The following is a 27,663-nucleotide window of genomic DNA, read 5'->3' as shown; positions in this document are numbered from 1 at the left end:
GTAACAAGAACGGTATTAAAGCAGGAATCTGTCTGCATCTCTTTAGAATTATTTCTAGAGTAATCTTGTGACTTCCCAATTGTGGCTTTCTTCTTTCCTGTGAGAATTACCTCTTTTCTCAGTGTGTATGTATTGCCAGAAACTGCAGAGGGGAAAGAGCTCTGTACTCCCTCTATTGATGGGGAAAGGGAAGAGTGTTGCCATAGAGAACTTCATCTGCATAGGCTACCTACCCACAAGTCCTTTAGTGACATTTGAGATCACTATCGCTATACATGAAGTTGCATTTTGGGGGGTAAGACCTCTGAGAGGTTAAAGTACTTTTTCTACCTTGTGGCAAAGAACTCACTTCCAAATAGGGCTAGGATACTGCTCAAAGGTCCTAAGTGCTCCTGTTTCTCCTTCCACTGCAATATGGTAGCAAGAGCTGAGTGGACTCTGGTGAGGCCCTGCCTGGCCAGTGGTTTAATAAAATTGACTCACGAACCTGAGTTAGGTGGTGGTGTCTCTAGACAGGACTGGGCAAGTAGTTCCCTTGGGACTGGAGACCAACCTGCAGAGATTCTGGGACTATTGCTGTTCATTGCTCCAATCCATGAATGAGGTTTGGTGCAGAGGAGTGAGTGAGTGAGGTGGTTCTGTCAAGGGACTGTTATCTGTGGGACATTCTCCCTTTTCGGGGGTGGGGAAGAGCGTGGCCAGTGATATACTACTTCCAAGTTACTAGAAAGTAAGAGAGTGTGTGTGTGTGTGTGTGTGTGTGTATATATATATATATATATAATATAATATAAAAGTCTGTTGCTGTGTTTTTCCAGGTTTGACTGTTCCCTTTCCTCTAGTAAAGATTCCTTTGTTTGTACAGTTTCAGAGAACTTGTATGTAGGGAAGCTCTGCCTATTACAGGCTCCCAGGGAGGCTGAGTTTAGTTTTCCCACATTACTGAGGGGAAGTTCAGCTGGCATAGTTACCTATTGAGAGGGGTCTAGATATATCGAACCTAGTCCTTTTGCTTCTGCTAACTACCTGGCAGAAAGGTTACAACAGTTTAAACAATGGGCGAAATAAAAGATTCTGTCTAGAGAGGATTATGCTAGTTTTGTTAAGTGAAAGCCATAGAATGAACCTGACACTTGTATACGCAGCAATACTTTCCCCTCTTTATAGGGATGTCTTTAGTGGCATGATGCAGCAATCTCTTGATCCAGCACAGCAAGAAAGCTGCTTAACTAGGAGTGCTAAGGTGGCAGAGAGAACAGTTCTATTCTTAGATATGTCTAATAAGCCAGACATACGCAGGGAAAATATTCTACTTTGCTCTTTTAAGTCATACTGATTCTTATCCATATTTTAGATGTGCATGAGTCCGCTCATCTGGGTTTCATGTTGGGCTCAGATTTTGCTCCCTCTCTCTTACCACCTTCTACTCTAACAGCCTTCCCTGAGACTCCTGCTAACATTTTCAAAAGTAACAAGTGATTTGGAGTAATTCTGATTTTGGGTGCCCAACATGAGATTCCTTAAAGGAGCTTGATTTTCAGAAAGTGTTGAGTATCCGCTATCTGGCAGTCATGTCCCTTGGCATGTGAAATTGGGCACCCAGAATCACTGGTCACTTTTGAAAATCTTAGGTTTTCCCTCCAGATATTTAGATGTCTACATCTCTCAGTAGTTATCAGTGGTTCACTGTAAACTGAGAGGATGTAGTTAGTGGGGTCCCACAAGAGTCTGTCCTGGGTCTGGGACTAATCAACTTTTTCATTAATGACTTGGATAATAGAGAGTGGAGAGTGCCTATAAAATTTGCAGACACCAAGCAGAGAGGGGTTGCAAGCACTTTGAAGGACAGGATTAGCATTCAAAACAACCTTGACAATTTGGAAAATTTGATTTGAAATCAAAATGAAATTCAAAAAAGACAAGTGCAAAGTACTGCACTTAGGAAGGAAAACTCAAATGAGAATAACTGTCTAGGCAGTAGTACTGTGGGAAAGGATCTGGGGATTATAATGGCTCACAAATTGAATATGAACCAACAATGTGATTTAGATGCAAAAAAAGGCTAATATTCTAGGATGTGTTTAACAGAAGTGCCATATATAATACATGAGAAGTAATTGTTCCCCTCTACTTGGCACTGGTGAGGCCTCAGCTGGAGTTTTGTGTCCAATTTAGGAAATTGTAGAGAGACCGAGGGGAGCAACAAAAATGATAAATCGGGTTTTTCAAAATCTTTTATGAGGAAAGGTTTTTTAAAAAGTGGGTATGTTTAGTCTTGAGAAATAACTTATTCAGATATGTTAACTGTTACAAAGAAAACAGTGATTGATTGCTCTCCATGTCCAGTGAAGGTAGGATAAGAAGCAATGGGCTTAATCGTCAGCATAGGAGTTTTAGGTTAGCTATCAGGAAAAGTGTTCAAACCATAAGGATAGTTAAGTACTGAAATAAGTTACCAAGGCAGGTTGTAGAATTCCTATCCTTGGAGGCTTTTAAGAGTAAGTTAAACACCTGTCAGGGAGGGTTTAGGTATACTTAGTCCTGCCTATGTGCAGAGGATGGGCTAGTTGAACTCTCAGAAATGTAGTACTGGAATGGATCTCGAGAGGCCATATTCAGTCTCAGTGCCATTCTCAGCCTTATTTATGTAATCCCTTTCATCCAAAAGGATCCAAAAGTGCTTTGTAGATGGTGTGGTTGGTGTGTGGGGATCACTCCCGTGCCTCTGAAAAGTAAACCTCTCTGGTGTTGCACAAGCCTGGGACTTTATTAGGAGGGTAGGCTATGAATAACTTCTCCATTTGGTGAAGCCACAGAGGAAACATTAGACAAGCAGGTGCTGAACTGTGCAAGAACAGTTTCCCCAGGACACTAGAGCAAACACAATTGTTCTTGAAAATTGTCATGAAATCTTTAAATAGCCACAAAGTGCTGACTTCTTCACTTTGAACAACTTCTGTGAAAAACCACACCTGTTGCAACACAATGCCCCCACTCTCATCCAGAATTGGCCTTAAAATTTTGGGGGTGGATATCTTGGTGATTGTTTAGCCACTTAATTGACTCCTTTCAAAATGAGGTGAGGAAAGAGACAGGCTGCTATTCAGGCTGACACCTTCCTCCTCTACCACAGGAGAAGCGGCACTCAGCGATTTGGGGTGGAACCTCTGCACAGGTGCCAGTGTTAGAAAATTATTTCAAGGAAGAGCTCTTAAAATCTTGGACATAAGAGGCTCTCGGACTTCCTTCACCACAGGGATTTGTATTCATTCTCCTGAACTGCAGGTTATTTTCTGCCTTACAGAGAGAGAGACCCTAGTACCATTGGGTGCAGGCTGGATGGCCCCTCTATCTGAGGAGATAAATATTGGGAAGGTGCACAACTGCGGATTTCAAACTTCAAAGGTCACTTCTGGGTGGCTGTAAGGAAGTGGGGAGGGGGATGGACTAAATCACGCATGGGTTTTTAGGAAAAATGAGACAAACTTTCTTTCCTATCAACCATTTTACCATTTATTTTAGCAATAGAAAAGGTTAGGTTTGTTTGTTCTTTTATGAAAGGTGAGATTGGTGCTGTTACCAGCTACTGTGTCCCTGCCTCTGGCATTGTGCTGAGGGACTGGCTTGCATCTGACTCAGAGAAGTATTATTTAGTGACTTGTCAGTATCACTTCTTGAAGCACCTGCAGTGGAACTCACATGCTCAAGAGCCAACCAGATCTGATTCTGCTTGGTTTGAAATATGACAAGGTCACAAGCTGAGGTGGTAAGACTGCAGGCCGGTACAATATTCTGTGAGGTGTTCTGGGGAATCCTCAGCGTTTCTACAGAGATTTAAAACAGAGCCATGTATGCTGACCTTGCCAGTGATGAGTCATCCTCTTCTCCCATCCCCAAGCATTCAGGGATCATCACGGCTTCTAGCTTGGTTCCTCCCCCACAAGTTAACTTGTAGGGGAAGAGGAAAGTGGATGGACATCAGTGTTTTGCAACCTGAGTTTTGCATGGTTATCCATGACAGATTACAAAATATGCAGTCTTCAGTATTTAGATTTATGCATAAATTGAATTATTATTCAGTTGTATTTAGGTGCTTTGATTGTACTTTGAATGCAGATTAAATTAGTAAATGTGGGGTGCGTAGTTGAAGTCTTCCTTTATCAACCATTTCTATTTTTTGAAGATTTTCTGATCCTAAGGACCATAGTTTTTAGCTTTTATTTTTAAACAAACTTTCATAGAAAGTTTTATCTTCAGAACAGAGGGTAGTCTAGAAGAGTTAAATTTTTTTTAGTACTACTGATTTGGTGCTAATCTTTACAATCTACCAGCAATCCAGAAAAATACAAAGGCCATTCTCCTTTCTATGCAGAAGCATATGGATGGAAACAAAGCAAAAATTAAAGCAAAGACCAAGACAATTCTTGCTACTCCTTTAACTTCTCTCCCACGCACTTTGGTCCACTGGACTAATGGAAGGGTGAGGGAATAAGTGGTGAGGTCCAAAAGTTCATCAGAGGCCAGAAATCTCAGTCCTCAACACCGTGGATGCAGGCCAGATCCACAAACAGACTGTCAGGAATGAGGGCCTGCAGCTGAGCCAAAGACTAGCTAGCTCAGTTTCTAGGCAAATTAATGAACACAGATGAACTACAGCAGAACTGCCCAATTGGCAGACCCACCTGATTTGACTGGAGGGAACCAGCAGGCATGCTCTAAGCCCAGCAGCAACTGGTTACTTGCTGCTCAATGCTGCAGTCATTCCTGTGCCTATCTTGTTCCCAGCCTTGCTCCAACCCTGCTCCCTTGCCCAGCTTCTGACTACAGCCCTGATCCTTGGCTCTGACTTGTGCTTTCTGATGCCGGTGCTGAGCTTTGGCTTTGACCTGTTTTGGTTCTGGTTAATAACTTCTGGCTCTGGCTCTGACTCCTTCTGGCTCTAACCAATATTTTTGGACACTCTGTATCTGGGTTGCTTACAGGCTCTCCTCTAGCCAGATGGTCCCACCCACGGGCGCCTCTAGGAATTTTGCCGCCCCAAGGACGGGAGGCAGGCTGCCTTCTGCAGCTTGCCTGCGGACGGTCCGCTGGTCCCGCGGTTTCGGCGGACTTCCCGCAAGCGTGCCTGTGGGAGGTCTGCCGAAGCCGCGGGACCACCGGACCCTCCGCAGGCAAGCTGCTCAGGGCAGCCTGCCTGCTGCCCTCGCGGCGCTGGCAGAGCGCCCCCTGCAGCTTGCCGCCCCAAGCACGCGCTTGGCCTGCTGGCGCCTGGAACCGCCCCTGGTCCCACACAAGGCAGTCAGATGAAAACTACTGAGGTCTATGGTCACTAGCTCTTGCTGGTGCTCTGCAGGTTTGGAGAGGGAAGTTAGAGTTAACAACACTACCTAAGTCACATTAATTCTTTCAAGTTGTCCCTGGGTCTGTCATAGTCTGGAGCGAAGAGCATACTAGCTGGTAGGGCTCCTTGCCTGAAATGATGCATTTCTGCACAGTCCAAGGGTCAGACAGCATCTTCACAGAGAGGAGCATATTTAAATGCTTCCCTTTTCCCTTGCTGCTCTTGTGGATTTGCATCCTTCTGCTCTGTGCAGTGGTTGAGCGCACAGGCCTACATTTGCCATTATGCTGGCTTTCATGTATATTGGCTTGCCTTTTTATTAGTATTATTTATTAAAGCATGTTACTACAGATGCTTTTAGAAAAAATAAAAGTGGTGTGTGGCAGGGTGGAGGACCTACACTGCTCCTGGCAAGCCAGGAGTTTGCAGCAACTCTGGCTCATGCTTGTACTCCAGGAAATTGTCATAGAATATGACTGCTCCAGAAACAAGAAGGGAGAGCGGTTTAAAAGACAGCTGTTCTATGAACCCAGGGCTGTGAGGCTGGGTTAATGTTCTTGTGTGTTGGATTCTGTGTACCAAGAACTGATCCTGTGTCTGATTTCATTTTGTTCTGAACTTCCTTGTTAGCTGACAGTTGTGGCCTAGTTCTACAAAGAGGGCTGGTCTATACTAGAAAATTAGGTTAATTCAGCTACTTCACTTAGGGATGTGAAAAAAATCCACACCCCTTGAGCAATGTATTTAAACTGACCTTAGTCCTTGTGTAGAGAGCACTAGGTTGATAGAAGAATTCTTCCATCGACCTAGCTACCTGCTGTCGGCGAGGTGGATTACCTATGCCAATGGGAGAACCCCTCCCGTCAGTGCAGGTAGTGTCTACACTGAAGCACTGTAGCAGTGCAGCTGCAGTACTAGACAAGCCACGGGAGACCCTAATTCACCAATGTATCTGTGTTATTCCACTGACTTTAGTGGATCGACATTGGAAGAAAAGACCGTGGTGCATCATTCTGCATGTTGTTTTTTCTTTATAGTATGAGTAGCTTTGGAATATCAACCACTCCAACCTGATCATGAGAGAGCTTACATAAAAGTGTGTGGGGTGCAGTCCTCCCATATGGTATCCAAAGTCCTATAGATTTGTTTTTGTCCCTGCTTCTGGCGTCCTAATGGAATTCAATTGCTTGAAGACATTTTGGGTCTAGTTCTATACTCAATGGGAGTTTAGTTTGCATAAGGAGTATGGGCCTCTTTGTATCTGAACAGTATTTCTGTTCAGATTATATATAAAGCATACATATTCTTAACCTGCAGGGTTTTTTGACAGAACTCCTTAAAAGAAATAGGCCTAGAGAGGAGTATCCTATTTTTTTTTTTTCTCAACCAGGGGGAACATGCCTTGGAGGAAGCAAATTTGTAAAAAGGGGATAGGGAGGGGAGGGACTAAGGGAGCTTACAATACTGATTAGGCCAGTCTGCATAGCAAACACTACCTACTATTACTATGGGGATAAATGTTCTACATGAGCAAAATATTTTGAGTTGAGGGATTTTTGTTTCTACACCACTCTTTCTTTATTCAGCATCTCTGGTGTTTCTTTAAATGACCAGGGAAAACCATGCAAACCGTGACTCAATTTAAACTACATTGCATAGTACCCTAGAAATGACGGGGATCCTACAACCTCCCTTGAAGCTTGCTCTAGAACCTAAGTACCCTTATAATTATAATTTTTTTCCTAATATCTAACCTAAATCTCCCTTGCTGCAGATTAAATCCATTACTGCTTGTCCTACCTTCAGTGGGCATAGAGAACAATTGAATACCATCCTCTTTATAGAAGTCCTTAACATATTTGAAGACTGTTATCAGGTCTCCCCTACACCCCCAGTCATCTTTTCTCAAAACTAAGCATACCCGGTTTTTTAACCTTCCTCATAGGTCAGGTTTTCTTAACCTTTCATCAGTTTTGTTCCTCTCCTCTGGACTCCCTATGATTTATCCTCATCTTTCCTGAAGTATAGTTCCCAAGCTACAGATCACTATATGAGGCCTCGCCCACGCCAAGTAGAGCAGGACAACTACCTCCTGTGCCTCAAGTACAGCACTTCTGATAATACACCACAGAATGTTTGCCTTTTTCACTACTGCATCACATTGACTCTCATTCCATTTGTGATCCACTATAACCCCCAGATTCTTTTCAGCAGTACTACCATCTAGCCAGATATTTCCCATTTTGTAGTTGTGCGTTCGTTTTTTTTTTCCTTCCTAAATGCAGTACTCTGCTTTCTTTATTGAATTTCATCTTGTTGATTTCAGACCAATTCTCTAATTTGTCACGTTGTTTTGAATTCTAATCCTGTCTTCTTCAGCCTTTCACAGGAGATATCTACATTAAGGAACAATATCCTTTGCCTGCTAATAAGAAATGGTTACGCTATGGCTAACTCTGTAGTTTGAATTCCTATGTAAAGCTTTTGTACTGGAATGAAGCACTGAATTACAACTGTGATCCACTGAGCTACCTTTTTAGTTCCTGTTGCATTTCATGGTTCTGTAATTTACCTTTTGGCTTAGAAACCGAAAACAGTTTGATCTGTAAAAAGAGAGCTTCTTGAAAATCTAAAATTAGTTTGAATATAAGTTGGGTCTTTTCTCTATTCAAATGTATTCTTGTTCCCGTTTATTTAGGAGATTTTCAAAGGCACAGATGGGAGTTAGAGGACAGTTTAGGCGTTTAACTGTGCCTTTGAATTTTTTTTTTGTTATGTACAGTGTTTTTGAAATAAAGTGGTTATGATTTCTAAATGTGGTGCGTGTAATTAATTTTGCTGTTATGAAAAGGTGGGGGCTGGAGAAAAATCTGTGAGCCCAGGGTGGTTTATTCACTTCCTGAGGCTGAGTCTGACTCATAAAAAATCATTAGGAAGTTTTGCCATTAACACCTGTAGAAAGCAGAATTGGGCCTCTTGCCTTCTGCTGTGCTTCTACATTGGTATATCTTGAGGTTTTTAGTAGTTTTGGTCTTTCAGTATAAACCATCAGTTCTTGCTCTACTGAAGAATCTGCTCCTTGTAACCATTCACACCAATAACTGTGATTTCTGGATGCAAAATGCATTAGGACTCTGGCAGAAACTTTTTGAATTTGCTGGCACAGCAGGTTTAAATTCACAGGCGTTAAATACAAATGATGTAAAAATCTATAGGAGAGGGGGAAATGTGCACAACTGATTGCTATATTTATCATATACATATTTAAAAGCATGGAATCAGTGTTGCAGAGTCAAAGACATTAATAGCACAGAGGATTTGGTTTAAAATGGCTTCAGTAGTCTGACATTTTGTAGAAATTTAATCCTTGAGATTAAAGTTGTTCATCAGATTTCACACAGGTTTCAGTACAAATGGCAAGCAGCATTAGTCATAATTTTACATTTAATGCTATATATGGGCTTTTACATCAGTCTACAGTTTCATATTAAATAAATACTAGCAAGAGTTTATATTTTTTAATGTTTATGCAGAATATAGCACCCTGCCCGACCCTTTTATCCCATAAACACCTTCTGAAGATTGAGCTGTAAAAATGTGTTGCCTTATTTAAAGTGAGGGACAGATAGACGTGTCTAAAAGGACTTATTTTGAGTTGACGAGGAAAATCTTACTTGGATAAATTGCAGGCTTCCGGAGCAGTAGTTTATTATGTTTTGCACATACAGGTAAGTGCAGAAGATGTATTGCAGCCATCTTTGCAAGATACATCAGCTGGTGTATTGGTATATTCATCTCTAGTGTCAAGCAACTCCAACTACTCTTTGGTTAAACAAACTTTTTATTCATTGAGGTACAGTTGTTTTCTAGTGTATTTTACAACCAGGCACAGGGCAGGCACAATTAATATATTGTAAAATAAAAAAGCATTACAGAGATGATCAGTAATGGGCACTCACTGACAGTGTATTGAGTACTGCAATGCCAAAGTGTGGCTGAGTACATGGAAATGCTCCAGCCAAGAGGGAAGAAAGACCCTGCAGGAACTCTATTTTGGTTATACAAATGCCTGTTAAGAATGTCAGCAATTACCATTATGAAACCAATAGTTGCTATGATTCAGTGCAATTTCTCTCCTCTCTCCCATGTTACATATTGGTTGAGCGGGTTTGAATTTAGCATGCTTTTTAAAAAGAAATAGCTTCCTTTTTTGCTTCACTCTGGATCAAGAATAGTATTAGTTTTGAAAAATAAAAGTGAAGTATTGGCACTGATAGCATATTAGGGGGAAGCTGTCATGAAACTCCGAGCCAGTGCTGTTTACCTTTGGGTAATGTACTCTTGGGAATCTTCTTTCAGAATGCTTACTACAGATCAACATTTAAACTACAGAATAAATAATCCAGGTCATTGTAGCCTTCTGTGCACCATGGGCAGGAACAAAATTGCATCAATAAAGAAAAACCTAGTGGGCGTATGAGGGGCATGCTCCACTCCATATCAGACTCCAACTTCAAAAGAACCATGCATATCTCATTGTGAGCCATCTGGGAGAAGTGGAAGGGCTGGGAGGCAGGCTGGGTAAGTAGCCAAGGAAGAGCTGATCTGCACAACATGATCTCTTTTCTCTCTCTTCACTCTCCCCTGCCAAAACATAGGCAAAATGTAAAAAGCAGGGAACAGTTTAAAAGAGCATTAATTGCTCTGATTCCCCCAAACACATCCCAGAGGAATGTCCGAACATAGGCATTAATTTGGAGCCGGCGGCAATATGGATACAAGCATGCCATGCTGAGGGATGAGAAGGTCATGTATGAATGTGGAGGGGAGACTTCTCAACACACATAGCCAGAGACTAGTATGTTTGGGACCAAAGAGTCCCATTGGTCTGTGATCTAAATATATACATTAGGTCCTGCTCCCTGTCAAGTACGCAAAGTATCTGACCCAATGAGGAAGAGAAGATGTTGCATTAGAGTGGATTTGTCCTAATCTTATGCACTCTTTCTGATTTAACATTCTCTTGGGAGTATAGAAATCACAATATTTTTACTGTGTAAACACATGTTGAAGTTTGTTACAATTGCCATTGTATTTTGGTTTTATCTGAGTCAACTGTGAAAAGTGTGAGAATCACAATGGCTGTATTGATATTCATGAATCTAAAAGATTTACCTGATCCTCACCTCTTGATTTGTAATAGGGATTATTAAAGTATCATTTGAACTGTTCTACCTTAGGTATTTTTATTATATCTTCTATGACTGTTGCATAAAACCATTGCACACCCACAAACAAGCTTCCAGTGCCTATTGTTCTATGTAGTCTCTGATACTTCTCAATTAGAGTAAATAAAGTGCCTCAAATGGTTCTCCTCTAGCCTTTTGGAAATAGTGGGTGAGGAGAAATCATTATTTTTTTAATTTCATTTTAAGAATGGAACCCTTTTAGGCAATTTTGAGAGCATCAAATGTTATAAATAAAAGGAAAAAATATATTGTAAGGGACTCAGTATATTATGAATTTTAAGTTCTCTTTAAAAAGTAATGTAGTAATCTACACATTCTAAACAAATTTACTCATCAATCTAATTTTCATTATAAAATTAAACATCAAATACTAAAATTGTCTTGGACAACAGGTTGACTTGAAAATAACTCTCTGAAGTGTAAAGTGTTAGTTACATTATATTTAATAATGTCCTCTGATAGCTATATAATAAAATATGGGGCATATCTTTTAAAGCTTTCTTCAGTTTTTCAGTGTGGTTTATATTACATTTTAATGTAGGTTAAGATTTCACATTGCTACAGAGACTTTAAGGCCAGAAAAAACCATTATGTTTATGTTGTCTGCCCTCCTGCATTTCACCAGTGATTCCTGCATGAAGCCTAGAACTTCTGTTCTGAGCTAGCGTATTCTTTTAAGAAGACATCCAGTGTTGACTGAAAGACTTCAAGCGATGGAGAATCTACCACAAACATAGTGAATGTAATGTTAGGCTTTGTTGGTACACTTAAGCAGACTTCTACCACCGAGAAATATGATTGAGACATTGGAAGGATAGACAGTCTGTCTATGCTAGAATGTATTGCGTAGTTGATTGTCATTCTATGACAAAGTAGTTCAGGGTCTGAAGGACAAGCTGCAAATTTTTGGAGAAAACATGGAATCTATTCTTTGTGTGGATCTTAGAATTATGATTGCAGAAATGACTTCTCTGCTCAACAGAAAACTTGCTATGTGTTCAAAGTCCTAAAATGTGATGCTTTTTATTCATAGTATTGCAGAGACAATAGAGTATGATGGATTCTACATTCTTCGACATCAACAAACTAAATTTCAGTTGTTGAGACATTTGCAAGAGAAGGCATAGACTCATACGTCACTGAGGACACGATGTGAGGACTGGAATAGCACAGATGTGAGGGTGTGCTTGACCTGGGGAATCTTTTTTCATTACCAGTGATGAGGTAGAATTAGAGAAATAACCAGCTTAACTCTTGAATCCTTAGTTTTTTTGTTTGTTTTTTTTGCAATTTCATTTCTTGTAATTGCATTCATTTTATAAGCTGATCTTTTTGGATGTGGAAATAGAAGGAAACTGTGAATATGGAGCCCCACCGTGCCATTTTAGTAACTTTAAGATGCATAGGAAAAGTTTCAGGTTTTGTTTCGTTTTTAAAGTGGGGAGAGGTTAAGTGTAGTCTTACAAAAAACAAAACCAAGCTGACTCTTCTTCCACCTTCCATCTCCCCCCAAAAAGTTTTCCATCCTAGAGGTATAGCATGCATATAAAACATAGTTTCTTCACTTGCCCGTTATGAGCTTGAGCCTAGCAGATCATTAGTATTGAAGTTAATTGGTTTCAACGAGCACTGCACACACTTCGCACCTCCCAGCTCTTGTATTTGGAGAAATGCCTAGGCAAAGAGGTGCCTAAATTCTTTAGGTCTGGTAAACATATTCAGAGGAGAGGTCCATGTAAGCTCGAAAATTTCTTTCTCCAACAGAAGTAGATCCAATACAAGATATTATCTCACCCACCTTGCCTCCTTAGACACAGAAGGTGTGGTAAAGACAGCAATTTCTCTCTTGTGTGTGTGTGGTGGACAGTGGTTTTTTTTGGCGAGAGCTTTATTGTATTTTATTTTTTTCATTTCTTGTATATTGATGCTAAAGCAGCATATTTAAATGTGGTCCTGACTTTGAACAAGACCGTTGCCTTTGTAGGAAATATTGTGCACCTGTAATTGACTCATCTCTTTCCTGGCTGTTCATCTTGTGGGCAAACGTGTGGGAGCGATTCATCATGCTTGGATAGCAAAAAATAAACAGCGTAGAGAAAATCTTAGGATAGACAATGGGTGGAAAAGTGTCAAGTCAAGGGAGAAGTGGAAGGAGAGGAGGAGAAAGTAGTATAATAGTGTTATTTCCAAATAACACTTTCCCCCTCCAAATTTAGGGTTGGTTTTTTGTGGGGCGGAGGGTTCATTTCAGTTTAATCTAGAAGCTTGCTTTTTAGCAGTAGTTAAAAGTGGGATAAATTTGCTCATTATCAATCAGTGTCCATTGCTTCTCTGTACATGGAGAACAAAGAAAAAAATCACATATTGTAAAATAAGCTGACGATACATTTTGACAATGGCTTTTATTATTAATTAACTAAAATGTCCTCTCTGCAAAGTATTTTTTTTTATATAATATTTTATTGTTCCCTGCCTCAGAATAGGAGCTTATTATTTGTTGGGCCCCATCCTGTGGTGTGCCCTCCCCTCTCATTGATGTGAGGTGGGAGTTGAGTTCAGTCAGCTTCTTGCAGGTTCAAGCTGTTGTGTGCTCAGAATTCCTTTTTGATCCCAATGGGAAACTGAATGCACAAGGAATGTTGGGCTTCTTCCATTATTAATTATTTTGAATGCTTGCAAAAAAATACAGCTGTGCCAGATCGCTGCCCCAAATAGCTTATCTAAGGGCCTCCTCCTGTAGGATGCTGAGCTCTTCAGCTCCTGTGGAAATAACTTTACATTCAAATTAACTTCATGGGAGTCAGTGGCTGCCTGCATTTAGCAAGTTGCACACTGTAACTTACAGTTTATACATACATAAAATATGATGTAGGTTAGTCTAAAAACAGCCTTAATTCTGTGCTATAACCTGCCCACCACCCATTTCACAAGGATACACTTATAGTTATGACTTGAGTAATATTTTAAATTCTTGACTTTAAAATCAGAACATAATGCATTCTGCAAACAAGTCAGCTCCTTTGTCTCCTTCATAACTAACTATTGTGTGTGCTAGCCTGATTTGATGAATGGGATGCCGTGAGGGCTAGCCCCCTCTGTTTAGCATGTCTTTGGTTAAACATGAAAAAGTAGTCTGAATCTGGAAGATGGGGCCTTGGACTCTCTTTTAGGAATGAATAGAAAAGGTGTTATGGCATTTTTAATCCTTAGAGTGGACGTGGGTAGACTAGATCTTTCCCCCTTATGGATGGAGAAATGATGGTATTTCTGACACACAGAAAAATGCATTACTGTATGTGTAGTTTCTTAATCATAGTTTTGAGTTCAGGCTGAGGAATGGTGGATTTCAATTTGCATATTTAGGGTAACTCGTCATATGTTCGTGTTTCTTTGGCCAGCAGTGGCCATGTGAAGTGGAAGATGATCTGTGAAGTGAGTGGATAGTGGTTTATGAAAGTATTTATACTTTTTATATTCAAAATGTGTATGGTACAAGGTGAGTAGATGTAAGAGGGAGGCTGGGTGTTTTGTAGTTGGGAAAGGCATATCGGGGAAAACTTAAGGCGATTTTTCAGAATGTGCATTTATTTGGGAGGTATTGAGGACATTTGAATACATATCTATTTTCCCGTCACAGTTTGTTTCCGTACTTCAAATGTTTATGGATTTTACTGTAGTGCATGTTTGTTTTAGTGTTACCTACAGCCTTAACTTAGTGTGTGTGGTTTGGGCCCAGAGAGGAGCATGATGATTTTCGTTAATCCAGTATGTGTCACTAGAATTAACATAATAGCACTGAAAGTTCTAAATGAGCAGGGGTGTGTGTAATATATACACAACTGCAACTTACTCCTCACAATTTAAATCTGCAAAAGAATGGTGGTGGTCTGTATCTGTGCTCAAACATCGTGCAGTTGTGTTGATAGTACAGTGAGACCCTGTATCTGGTATAATTGGAGGTGGTGGGGTGTGCATCATGGAATTGCAGCCCCCCACCCCTTCCCATTCTTCTAGATTAAAAGAGGATTTCTCAAATTATGAAATGCAGCTTTCTAAGGACAGGAACCAAGGGACAGTTGATGTCTGTGGAAAGTTGCTATAAGTAACTCACTGTTTAACATAAATTCTTTCACTTACAAAACGGGTTTTGTTCCAATCCTACAAAATACTTAATATGTCCCTGTCAGATTAGTACGTGCCTGTTTGGATATCAGCACTTCTCCCTTCATGCCCTCCTCTGCCCCAAAAGTAGAGTTGAGGGTGATATCTATATACTATAACTATCAAATTGTTGTTGTGGTCATATAATTGATCTTTGTAAAGAGTTCTTTCCGTTGTTAATAGTAAAAGCAACACTGGTTGGATTTTTTATTTTTTATTTTTGTCCACGAGGGCACAATGTGCTGAGGTCTGTTAGCCAAGATTTAAAAATTAAATTGCATTGTAGTATATCTTGCCACTTTTCTCTGTAAGTGTGCCTGATTAGCTATTTAAACCTTGAAAGACTCACTGGGTTTATAGATGATCACTTGTGAATCCTAAAATCAAAAGGCTCTTACCCAGGAGAAAAAATTCTCTGTAACTGCTGGGTCAGTGTAAGATCTACTGACTATGGACCTTCCTGGCTTTGAATTCCCCTTACCATGCAAGACTGTCTCTTTGCTTTCCCCTTCATCTATGACCTCTCCCGTGTCCACCTACGGTATGTCTACACTGCAAAATAATCCTAGGCTCAGAATCAAGCTCAAGCCTAGCCCCTGCCTTTCATCTACACACAAATCTTGCTATCCCAGGGCTTGGACCCAGTGCCCCAGGACCCTGGAGGGTCTGAGCAAGAGTTAAGCCATGATCAGGGTTCAAGTCCTATTGCTTTGCAGTGTAGACACAGCCTCTCTTGACAGGGATCCTAGGATCCCTGTCCCAGTTCCACAAGCCAACTTCCTTTGATCCCCCTCTCCTAAGAATCTTCAATCAACTCCTGTAAAAACAGAAGCAACCTTCCCTTGGCGTACTGCAGCAGCTCAGAGAGTCAGCATTAACCCCTCCATTGTCTTCTGACTGCCGGGTTGCAAACACCCCGCCAAAGAGCCTTCTGTGTTTGCAATGGAGACTAACCAGAATATGCTTTTTTTTTTTTTTTTTTCCCCCCAAGTGAACTGCTTCATGGTCATGGGAGCACAGATCGAATTTGGTGAATCTCTGGTGCAAGGCCGGTAAAACTGCATTTTAGCAAAAGTTTCAGCAATGACCGCAGATATCAGCAAATAGCGAAGAAGCTGGCATCTTTTCATATTTACCGGACTGGTGACCAGCACAGGGAGCAGACTAAGCTGCTCAAGAGCAAGTACAGAAAAACCCATTTTTTTAGGAGTTGCATTGAGCACTGCACCCAATCATGGTGCATGATGACCTGGTCAGCTGGGATAGTGCCCTGCTGGCCCCAGAATCCAGCATGGGTCTCATAGGAGCCAGCAGCAGGTGCTGAATGAGGCTCATGAAGTCATTCTGTTGATGAAACCAGCCCCAGAGCAGGCTTTGAAACAAGAGCAGCAGCAGCACATTCTGGGTCCATACTTTGAGGAGCTGTTTGATGTACCTCCTGAGGAACAGACTGCTGTGGTACCTGCGGCAGACACAGAAACCACCCCTGAGCCCAGTAAGTTTCTGGAACCATTATAAAGTTTTGTTGTTACAGTAACAGGAGGGATTTCCACTCTATGAACTAAAGCAAAAGTTATGAGAAGCCCTGACTAACAGCATGTATCTGCTAATGGCCGATTGTATCCTAGAGCCTTGGAGTCCCTCCTTTCCATTCCCCCCACTGCATGGAGTATGGAAATGCAGCCAGGAAATGCAAACTGTAAGAACACCTTTTAAGTGTGGTGGTGGTGGAGAGAGAGAGATTTTTACTAAAAACTGCAGAGTCCTGTGGCACCTTATAGACTAACAGACGTTTTGGAGCATGAGCTTTCGTGGGTGAATTCCCACTTCTTTGGATGCATGGGTCAGTCCTGCTTTTTAAAAATAACCTTACGTTGGCATCACTTTTAAGTTTGCTGCTCTGTAACCACTCAACTGTCTATCATGTTGCTTGGAAACAGTGAATTCAGGAGTGGGAAGGAGAGGGGATAGAGAAATGTGTTCAATTTATACATCTAGTCCATTTCAGTTAGATGCAGTCCATAGATTAAAAAAATCATTCGTCCCAAGTATGACGGGGTTGAATTTTTGTCCGGAAATGTGCTGGGGGCGGAGAGGCAGAAGGCTATGCAGTTCTGCATGTTTGCATGCAGCCATAACCAGCTAAGCCATATAGAAACTAACACAGCATCCTGTTGATTCCTTCATTAATTCTGATTCAACGCTGGGTGCTGATAGCTGCAAACTATTCCTGAAGCAGGGACTCCAGATAGATAAGTAGTCACATTTCTGGGAAGGGCATATTTTCCGGGTCTACACTGGTACTGACCAGCCCACTCCACTCACATGTGTGCTGTTCAGTCACTATACATTTGAATACTTCAGCTGCCAGGGGTGGCTGTATGTATTTTGCTGCCCCAAGCACAGCAGTCAGGTGGCTTTCAGCGGCATGCCTGCTGGAGGTCCGCTGGTAACGTGTATTCGGCAGCATGCCTGCGCCAGTCTCGCACCTTCGGTGTACCCGCCGCCGAATTGCCACCAAAACCACAGGACTGGCAGACCGCCCGCAGGCATGCCACCAAAAGCCGCCTGGCTGCCGCCCTCACAGTGACTGGCAGGCCACCCCCTGCGGCTTGCTGCCCCAGGCATGCGCTTGGTGTGCTGGTGCCTGCAGCTGCCCCTCTCAGCTGCATATACTGCAGGTTTCCCGTAATTTCCCTGAATGAGCTCTCTCTTTGCCAATCAGGCACCGCAACAACAGTTATGTCCTTCAAAGTGTGAAAGGCTGGACATGATGGGAAAAGCGCTTGTAGTAAGGCCACTGGCCACCCCCTCCCATCCCACTCCCAGTAGTTCTGCAATTTTTGGAAAACAAACAGCTTTGAGTTTTTAATTTACCATTGTCTCTGCAATTCTTTCACGATGACTTACCAGGCTGTGTACAGACGGCTTCTGTGGACTGAAACATCCATGTTACTTTACAAAACTGAATTTCAATATATTGTAACATTTGTCCTTGAAATTCCACAAGAATTATTTTTGTGCTCCTTCACCGAGCTATTTGAGACAACACCCAGTGTGTCTTGTCCTGTTCCAGGTCTCTCAATCTCTGCTGGCCCTAATATCCCCACAGTGCAGTACAAGCCTGGCCCAATGTACCTTTATGGACCATTGCAAGAGAGAGCATTCCATGATGAAGATATAGTTGAAGTTCTTGACAGGGCCAACAAGCAGCTCCAGTACCAGAAGTGGAGGGATTTAGGGCAAGAGGAAAGGCTCAGGCTGCACAGCTTGAGGACAGGGTTTCAGCACAGGAGCAGGCACTTATTTCACAGTTCCTGGAATAGGAGCAGCAGCTGGGGGGGAAAGACAGAGCTCGGCAGAGAGAACTGTTGGAACGACTCATATCAATCACTGCTGCAGGAGTACCGGCTCCTGCTCCCTCTCCCACAGCACAGCCTGAGTCCCCTGCAATGTACCTCAGACTACAAACAGCTTGGAAAACTCCATGTCTGGGTGGCCCATGCAACCATGCCTCATAAGTGGCTGGGCAGGGCGACTTAGTCCCATGCAGTCCTCCACCTTGACTCTCTCTCCTGGGATGTCATCCCCTCTCTCCCCTAGCACCAACTGCAAGGAAAATGGGGGAAAGGAATGGAGAACGGGAGACATGCAATAGTAGGGAATTTCTGTTATGTACATGGTTTCACTACTTGCACTTCATGCATTTTGATGAGTTAATGGCAGCAGGTCTGCCTGGCAATGGGTGAATGTTGTGCTGTTTTAATACATGTTTATAAATAAAGCTTTTTATGTCATCAACAAAGTTTATTGCTATCACTTATCAGAGGGGTAGCCGTGTTAGTCTGGATCTGTAAAAGCAGCAGAGAATCCTGTGGCACCTTATAGACTAACAGACGTTTTGGAGCGTGAGCTTTCGTGGGTGTTATAGACTGTTATAACACCCACGTCTGTTAGTCTATAAGGTGCCACAGGATTCTCTGCTGCTTTTATTGCTATCACTGGATCTGATCATACAATCTGTATTTGAAATAAAGCTAAGCACATGATCAGGAACAATTGGGAATTAGTATATGAATACTATTCCTCTATACAGTTGGGTACAGCAATCCACACTTCAGTCACTTTCTTATATAAATCCGTAATGTGAAACATCCCCCACCCAACCCCCATTTCATAAATAATCAGATCATTCACAAGCAGACTGCATGTCAATCAAGTCCCATCCCCCGACAAGCACATTCATAAAGGTACTATTCCACCTCTTCCATTGGACCATGGAAGTCCATAATGTGAGAGCACAAAAAATCCCTGATTTTTTTCTTGCTCAGGTGCATCCAGGTCCAGCAGTGTTACGGGCACTTTCTAGTTGAGCGTACCGATTCAGTAGCCCCTCGCTGTCATAGGTCCTCAGGAGGAAATGGCTCACCTCTGGCTTCACAAAGATTACAAAGAGCGCAGCAAGCCACAGTGATGTGAAAGCATTAATCACAGTGGAATCCAAATGGATCTGTCAACACCTCCAACGGGATGTCAGTTTTCCAAAAACACATTCACAGTCATTCTATACCAGCTGAGTGTAATTAAACTTGTTTGCCAGCCTCTGAAGTCTGGGTATGGTTTTAAAAGCCAGGGCAAAAGGGATTGTGCGGGGTCCCCCAGAATATTGGTGGCGACAGTAACTCTGTTTGACATTTGGTGGGAATCGTATCCCAGTCTGTCCATGAATGTAGACTCCTGATGGGTGAAAAACCCTGGCATTGTGAACTTTCCCAGTGCAGCTTACATTAACATTCATAAATCAACCTCTGTGATGCACAAAGGCCTACATAAAAATGGATTAGTACAAAGGAGGGCAGTCTATGGGCACATGAGTCTCATCAGTGTCCCCAATGCAGTTTGGAAACCCTACTCTCTCCAAGCCAGCAGTTAAGTCAGGAATATCTTTTATGCCTGCCATGTTGTGAAAACCACCCACCTGATTGCCTCAGAAACCTCCGCCACCGTCACTTTATCCACAGTAGACTTTCCTACAACAAACTGATTGGCAACAGAAAATAGCAGTTTGGTGTAACCAGCTTCCAGACAGCTATAGCAACCCACTTTTGGACCAGCAATGGTGGCTTCCAGCTTGTGTCTTTATGCTGGAGGGTTGGGTCAAGCTGTTCACAAAGCTCCAGAAATATAGATGTCTTCATGTGAAAGTTCTGGAGCCACTGGTGGTCATCCGACATCTGCATGACACTGTGATCCCACCACCCTGTCCTTGTGGCCCTGCGCCAGAAGCACCAGCCTACGTAGGGGCTGTCGGCAGCTATACCAAGGGTACGGAGCAGCGTCAGCCAGTGCAAGTCTGTCATGCCTGAGTGATGGTACTCCTCCATCATAAGCTCTGTCAGGTGCCTTTGGTAGGTCAGAAAATGCCACCAAAACATCCACCAGCACTTCCTAGAAGCTCTACCCAATCCCTGACACAGGAGTGAAAGTGCAAGCAAGAGAAGCTCTTGAAAAGGGGTCTTCTCCATGTTGATCAGTAGGCTGTGTTGGTGGGCTGTTCAAACTTCCTGGAACATGCAGGGTGGGCAGTCAGGTTTTCCCACAGTGCACAAAAGGGCTAGAACAACTACACGTCAGGAGTGCGCAAAGGAATCTGTGATATGGTTAGTTTGTCTCAAGTCTGAATGTTGCCGTGTGGGCACCGGAGCCTCAGGTTTGAACCCAAGTTAGAAGATTCTTAATGTAAAGCTAATCATCAGTGTAGATGCTCAAGTCCTGGGTTTTCTAACCTGGATCAGCTGACTCCAGTCCCACTAACTCTGGGCTTACATTGCAGTGCAGACATAACCCTATACACCTCACCACCAGTAGCTGCACAGTGTCTGTTCAGGCATTAAGAAACCACCTTAAACTCTCTCTCCTCAGAAATGAAATTAGATTCCATTTAAACATATTCCTGCATTGGACAGTCTGATGCATGCGTTTATTTTGAGAGATGTACTGAGCACGCTCAGTGCATTTCCCATCCACATTCTGCCAGTCAGTCAACTATAGAGAAGAATTTTTAACAGGGCAAAAAGGCACTTTCTGGCTCACTGAAATGTTTTGGAGCTCATACAGATGGTAAAGGAGATCTCCTTCTAGACTAATAAACTTTAAGGCCAGAAGAGACCATCTTGGTAATCTAGTCTGACCTCCTACCAATTGTAGGCCACAGAAACTCACCCACCCGGTCCTGTAATAACCCCAGAACCTCTGGCGGAGTTACTGAAGTCCTCACATCATGGTTTAAAGACTTCAAGTTACAGAGAATCCATCATTTAGTCTAGTTTAAACCTCAAGTGATTCAGGCCCATGCTGCAGAGGGGGGAAAAAAACACCACAGGGTCTCTTGCCAGTCTGACCTGGGGGAAATTCCTTTCCAACTCCAAATATGGTGATCAGTTGGACCCTGAGCATGTGGGCAAGACCCTCCAGCCAGACACGTGGAAAAGAATTCTCTGTAATAACTCAGAGCCCTCCCCATCTAGTGTCCTGTCTCTGGACGTTGTGGATATTTGCTATTAGCAGTCGCAGATGGGCTACGTGTTGTTGTAGGCACTCTCAACATACCGTTCTCTCCATAAATGTATGAAGGTCTGTCTTGAAGCCAGTTAGGTTTTAGTCCCTGCTACTTCCCTTGGGAGGCTGCTGCAGAACTTCATTTCTCCGATGGTTAGAAACCGTCATCTAATTTCAAGCCTAAACCTGTTGATGGCCAGTTTATATCCATTTGTTCTTGTGTACACATTGGTGCTTTACTTAAACAACTCCTCTCCCTCCCTGGTATTTATCCCTCTGATGTATTTATAGAGAGCAATCCTATCTCCCCTCAGCCTTTGTTTTGTTAGGCTAAACAAAAGTAAAGCTCTTTGAGTCTCCTCTTGTAAGGTAGGTTTTCAGTTCCTCTGATTATCCTAGACGCCCTTCTCTGCACCTCTTTCAGTTTGAATGCCTTTTTCTTAAACACGGGAAACCAGAATTGCACACAGTACTCCAGATGAGGTCTCAGCAGTGCCTTGTATAATGACCGTCCCTGTCTCTCCTGGATACCTCATTTGTTGCACCCTAGTATTGGCTTAGCCTTTTTCATGTCTGCATCATAGTGGTGGCTCAGTCATCCTGTGATCAACCAGTACACCCAGCTCTTCTTCCTCCTCCTCTGTTGCTTCCATATGATATGTTCCCAGCTTATAGCAACAATTCTTGTTACTTCCTAAGTGCATGACTTTGCACTATTAAATTTCATTCCATTTCAGTCAGTGTCCTGTAGAATTCTCCAGAGCACGTGAGAATTTTTAGGGAAACTTTTTATTTTACATGTATGTGTTTCTCGCTCTCTCACTCACTCACACACTTCTTGCCTCATTACGTGACTTTGGGTGGCTTATGCTGTTTTCTTCATAGAATTTGTGTGCGCGTGTGTGTGTACTTTCACCGATTTTATTGACACATTCTACATTGTCAAGTATCAGAGGGGTAGCCGTGCTAGTCTGGATCTGCAAAAGCAGCAAAGAGTCCTGTGGCACCTTATAAACTAACAAACAAGGTGGGTATTCACCCACGAAAGCTCAAGCTCCAATATGTCTGTTAGTCTATAATAGATGCCACAGGACTCTTAGCTGATTCTACAGTGTGTAGACTTTCAGACTCCATTTAAAAAAAAAAAGTCTTCACTGCTGCAAATAATGCATTTTCTCTATTCTGAATGTTCTTTCTCAAATGTCTTCTGCTTCTGATATCCCACATTCTGCAGTTGGAATTCATGTTCAGTACACTATGAATGATGTGTGTTGTATTAAGAGGCTGAGTATATTTGATTCTAGGTCAAAATCAAATGTGACATTTCCTGTTTAAGTGCAGACTAGATACTTTCAGCAATACAAAGGAGACTTATAAACATTTTGCACAGTTGTTTTTGCCTTGCCTTGCACTGTAGATCGTTGACAGTACATTATAGAGTTCAAAAATAATGTCTTTCATTGTAAACTTGATTAAACCTGCAAAACTGAAAGTAGAAGAAACTTACCAGTGTTCTGGGTCAGCTCAGTAACTGAGGACACAAAAGGAGTTTGCCCTTATAACAATATTGTTGTTTTTTAACTATTTAAGTTAGGTGACTTAAAAAGTGTTGCAATTCACAGCATGTAGAAAAGGGGACAAAACTAAGGGCAAAACATTGCTCTCTCATCTTCACAGGCTGTGCTTTAAAACTTTCCACTTTTGTTCTACACTGGTGCAGCTACATAGATGACGATGGGTGCGCTAGTGTTGAATACCTATCAGCATTTTAATCACTATTGTCTAACCATGCTCAGAGCAGGTATAGATGACAGGGTGGCTAATATGCCAGTTCCCACTGCTACATGATGAAACAGTCGTAGCGACAATAGGAAATTTCATGAAATATTGTCTAATTGAGACAAGGCCTTAATTACTCTTAATAGATTTTGACTGATTTGGGCCCGTGTCGAGAGAGCAGAATCTCCCATTGACGTCAATGAGAAGAATTATATGAACATAGGGAGAGCAGAATACTGAAGTCAAGAATCTACTATGAGGATGTGAGCAACGTATTGCCCTTAGAGACAAGATTTGTTTTATACAGTTATGTAGTAATAAAAGAATGTTAAGCAGGAAACCAATGACACATCTGAAATGTGCAGAAAACAATAGGCCAAATTGTGCTCTGGGTTACTAGAGGTTAAAGTACTGCCTTAAACCTTAATTTTCTGTGCTAATAATGCCACTTTTAGTGTTTTCATTGTTTAATGTAATGGGCTAAAAGTGAGGGAGGAGCTGCTGCTGCTGCTGCTGTTTGTTGTTTTAGAGCAGATTATTAGGGAAATAGTATGCCATTTTAACCCATAGAATTCTGTAGTTCAGTTGCCAGCAAAATGATGTCTTTGACATCCAGATGTTTACATTAGTATAGCACAATCCTAGGATTACATGTACGACTGTATTATTCTAATTCATGTTGGGACTCTCTCTTTTAAGGGGAGAACTGCTGTATTTTTGGATATAATGAAAAACTAAATGTACAGTCTCTAATGCATGAATTCTGTACTGAAGCATTATGTCAATGCAAAATCTTTTCATTTGTACTGTGTGTTGTCCTGAAAAATTAATTTCCTGTTTTCTTCATTTTGTTTATTTTGGAAGCATTTGTATAAGGTTTTTGGTTTGTGTTTTGAGAATGAAAACTCTCAAAAAGCTGTGACTCTGTTTGTTTGGTTTTTTCCCCTCTAAAAGATAGTGGTGAATTCAAAATGAAGACTTTTTTTTTCTTTTTTTAATTAAGTTTAAAGTAGTTTAAAGAACTACATCTACCTCTGGTCCTTCCCCCACAACAGATACAGTAGTTTTTACAACAACATTTTTCTAGTTTAAAGCTGTTTTCTCTCTTCTATTGCTGTATGACAAATAAGGATACTTGCTATGCACAAATTACTGCCTGATGCAGTGGTTCTCAACTTTTCCAGACTACTGTACCCCTTTCAGGAAGCTGATTTGTCTTGCTGTTTTTCACTTGTGAGCCTTGTCCGAAGCCAGATCGTTGAGTGTCAAGGTTGAAGCCTGCCACCACTATCTGGAGTTGAAGCTTGTAACTTACCTTTGCGTGAGGCCAGAGGCAGCTGATCTGCTTGTCACCCCGTAACACTGGCCCTGCATTTGCAACCTCTCTAAACCCATCTCGTGACTCCCTTAGGAATCACAACTTCCAGGTTGAGAAATGCTGAGTACCCACTGGAAGACATCTGTCCTTGGTCAAGAGCCACTGTTCTAATGGACAAAGTAAAACCTGAAACATAACTGAAAGATTAGAAAAATCATTTATAATAGTATTAGTTGTACTTGAAACAATAATAGGTAAAACAAATTGTAGATAAAATGATTTTAGTGTCCCTTTAAAGAGTAACTAACTCAAGTTCCAGATTGCAGTGAAGCTGCTATTAATGTCATGCTTTCTTTTTGTGATTTTAAGTGCTTTCTTCAGTAATCTTCATTTGATCTTGACAAGTTCAATTCCACCTGCTTAATAGCACTCTTTTTCCCATATTGCCAGATCTTAAGCAGACTGTGATATAAAAATTCAGTTAAGTAAAAATGAACTCTGAAGTATTTTTAACTTTGTTTCTGTCATACAATTTGGTTTTTTATGTGGTCTAGTCTTGTTGCAGTAATTTTTGTTACATTAACATTCTTCTGCTGAATGAACTTTAACAGAGAAATGAATTTGCAAATTGTGCATTTTTACGAAATTAAATTTCAACAAGTCTTACTGTCCCTGATATGCCACATCATAGAACATGAGCATGTGTAGGTGGTTGTTTATAGAAAAAGAATAATCTCTTTTTTTTTTTTTCCTTAGACTTCATGGGAAAAGTTTTTTGAAGTATGTGTCATACCTATTCTGTTGCAGTCCCATATAACTTTTGAATTATAGTACCATACTTCCAACACTTCTTGTGGCTAACGTGGTGTCATAAACAGATAGCTAAGGGTTAATGTTTCTTTTACCTGTAAAGGGTTAACAAAAGGAACCAAACACCTGACAAGAGGACCAATCAGGAAACCGGATTTTTCAAAGCTTAAGGGAGGGAATTTGTGGGTGTTTCTTGGTCTTGGGTCTTTGTCTGTTCGTGCTCTCTACAGCTATGAGAGGATCTATTCCAGTCCTACTAAATCTTCTGTTTCCTAGTTGTAAAGTACAAAGGTAGCAAAAGTTCTTAGTCTTTTAAATTTGTTTTGCTGTATTTGGCATCTGTGTATCTGGCTGGTGGAGCCTTTATGTGTATTTGGCACTTTAATTGATATTGTGTTTTTGGATAAGGGCTGTTATCCTTTCTATTGTTATCATTTTCTATAAGTGAAACCCTGTATCTTACCATCTAGATTACAGAGAATGTTATTCTATTCTTCTTTTTTTTAATTAAAAGTTTGCTTTTAAGACCTGTTGATTTTTTTTTCTTAGTGACCCACCAGGAAATTTGGTGAGAGAAGGAAAGACAGGGGGAGGGGAAAAACTGCCTCTCTGTGTTTAACTCTCCTAGTGTCCCAGGGCGGGAAGAGCTAAGGGGGAGAGAGAGAATCTTTTCTGTTTTCTTGTCTTTGGGTTTGTCTCTTGTGAAGAGAAGGACATGTTCTTTGTATGGATGTAAAGAGTTGCCACAGTAAACTCCAGGTTAGCCCAGAGAGGCAAATTCTTGGGTGGAGAGAGTGGGGGAATGGTTTATTTCCCTTTGTTTAGGAGACTCAGGGCATCTGATCTTGGGGGTCCCACAGGGAAGTTTTGGGGACCAAGTGTACCAGGCACTGAAATTCCTGGCTTGGTGGCAGCCTATCAGATCTTAGTGCGGTAATTAAGCTTAGAGGCTTTCATGCTGGTACCAATCTTTGGATGCTAAGGCCAGATTTGGAATTAATCCATGACACGTGGATGTAGTGGTCACGCCCCAATCCGTGTGGTGTTGCAGACCAGTGCCTCACAACTGAGTCTATGCCCATACACATCTCCCACCTTCCACACTAGCCCGCACAGACTGCAGTGTTCACTGCCCGATACAACATAAGATAGCTGCAGCCACTTAGCATGCTGATGGGGCGAGCTTGCCAGAGCAGCTGACCTGGTGCCCTCTCTAGGCTTGCTCTGCCAATGGTACGAACTATGTGCAATTTGCATAATGGTTGTTGGCACGCTGAAGAGGAAATGTTCTACTCCCCAGGACAAGAGTGTCTTGGGCAGCGGGGTCAGCAATCCCTCAGCCTGCAGCGCTTCCCTCTGCCCCCATTTGGCCTAGGATGGCGAACCCGCCAGTGGGAGCCGCGATCGCCAAACCTGCCAACGCGGCAGGTAAGCAAACTGGCCCGGCTCCCCAGGATGCTTTACCCTGGCGAACGGCATGCCAGAGGTGCGACCCCTGGTCTAGGGGGACAGGTCATGAAACCCATGATGGCGGAGCATACATTATTTAAAAGATTTTTGAAAAAACAGTTGGTATATTGAGGATGTGTTGGCATTGCAAGCTGTAGCGGGGACAGCGGGTCTTACTGTGTCTTCCTTGCAGGGACAACAAATCAGTATCGAATGGCAATATACAAAAACCTGTAGGAGAAGCACTTTCAAACCTCCCTGGCCACACTATAGCAGACCTTGAAGTGGCTATCCTGCAGCAAAAAAACTTCAGGACAGACTTTCAAAAGAGAAACTGCTGAGCCAGTTCATTTGCAAAATTTATGCAGCTCTGGACTCAACAAAGACTGTGAATTGCTTGCCAATTACCAGAACCAGTTTTCTCCTCCTGGTTTCTCACCTCTACTGCTAGAACAGGCCTCACCCTCCCTGACTGAACTAACCTCGTTATCTCTAGCTTGCTTGTTAGCATATATATACCTGCCCCTGGATATTTCCACTACCTGCGTTCTGACGAAGTGGTTAACCCAACACCTCCAAGGTAGTCTATAAGGTGCCACAGGATTCTCTGCTGCTTTTACAGATCCAGACTAACACGGCTACCCCTCTGATACTTGCAGGGTTGGGAGTCCCTGTATCCAAGCCTGCGATTGGTGTCAGTTTTCCAAACAGCCACCTTTAAGTAAGGTGGGGTGAGTTGTGCCACTCTGCCTTTGGGAGCAGCCAGTTTTGTTTCTCTCTGTTTCATGTGTGTTCTGAATTCTAAGAAATAGTGTTACTATTGTTGGAAGGTTGCAATGTATCTGATGTATCTGTCTAACTTCTCTGTTTGGATGCTGTGAAATGTAACAGTTTGCATCGTTAGGATTACAGCAGGGAAAGACAAGATTGCTTAGTGTATTTGAGCATGGGACTAGAAACTAAGCCTCTTGGATTCTATTTCCAGTTCTGTCACACAC

General features: G+C 42.0%; 1 protein-coding gene across 4 annotated transcripts in view; it reads left to right on the top strand.

Annotated features, from left to right (window-relative positions):
* Positions 1 to 27,663, top strand: part of FYN (FYN proto-oncogene, Src family tyrosine kinase) — a 176,090-nt gene that overhangs the window by 47,368 nt on the left and 101,059 nt on the right. The gene's annotated exons all lie outside the window — the stretch shown is intronic.

Source organism: Chelonoidis abingdonii, chromosome 3, assembly GCF_003597395.2.
Source record: "Chelonoidis abingdonii isolate Lonesome George chromosome 3, CheloAbing_2.0, whole genome shotgun sequence".
NCBI lineage: Eukaryota > Metazoa > Chordata > Testudines > Testudinidae > Chelonoidis > Chelonoidis abingdonii.
This window is presented reverse-complemented; position numbering and strand designations above follow the sequence as displayed.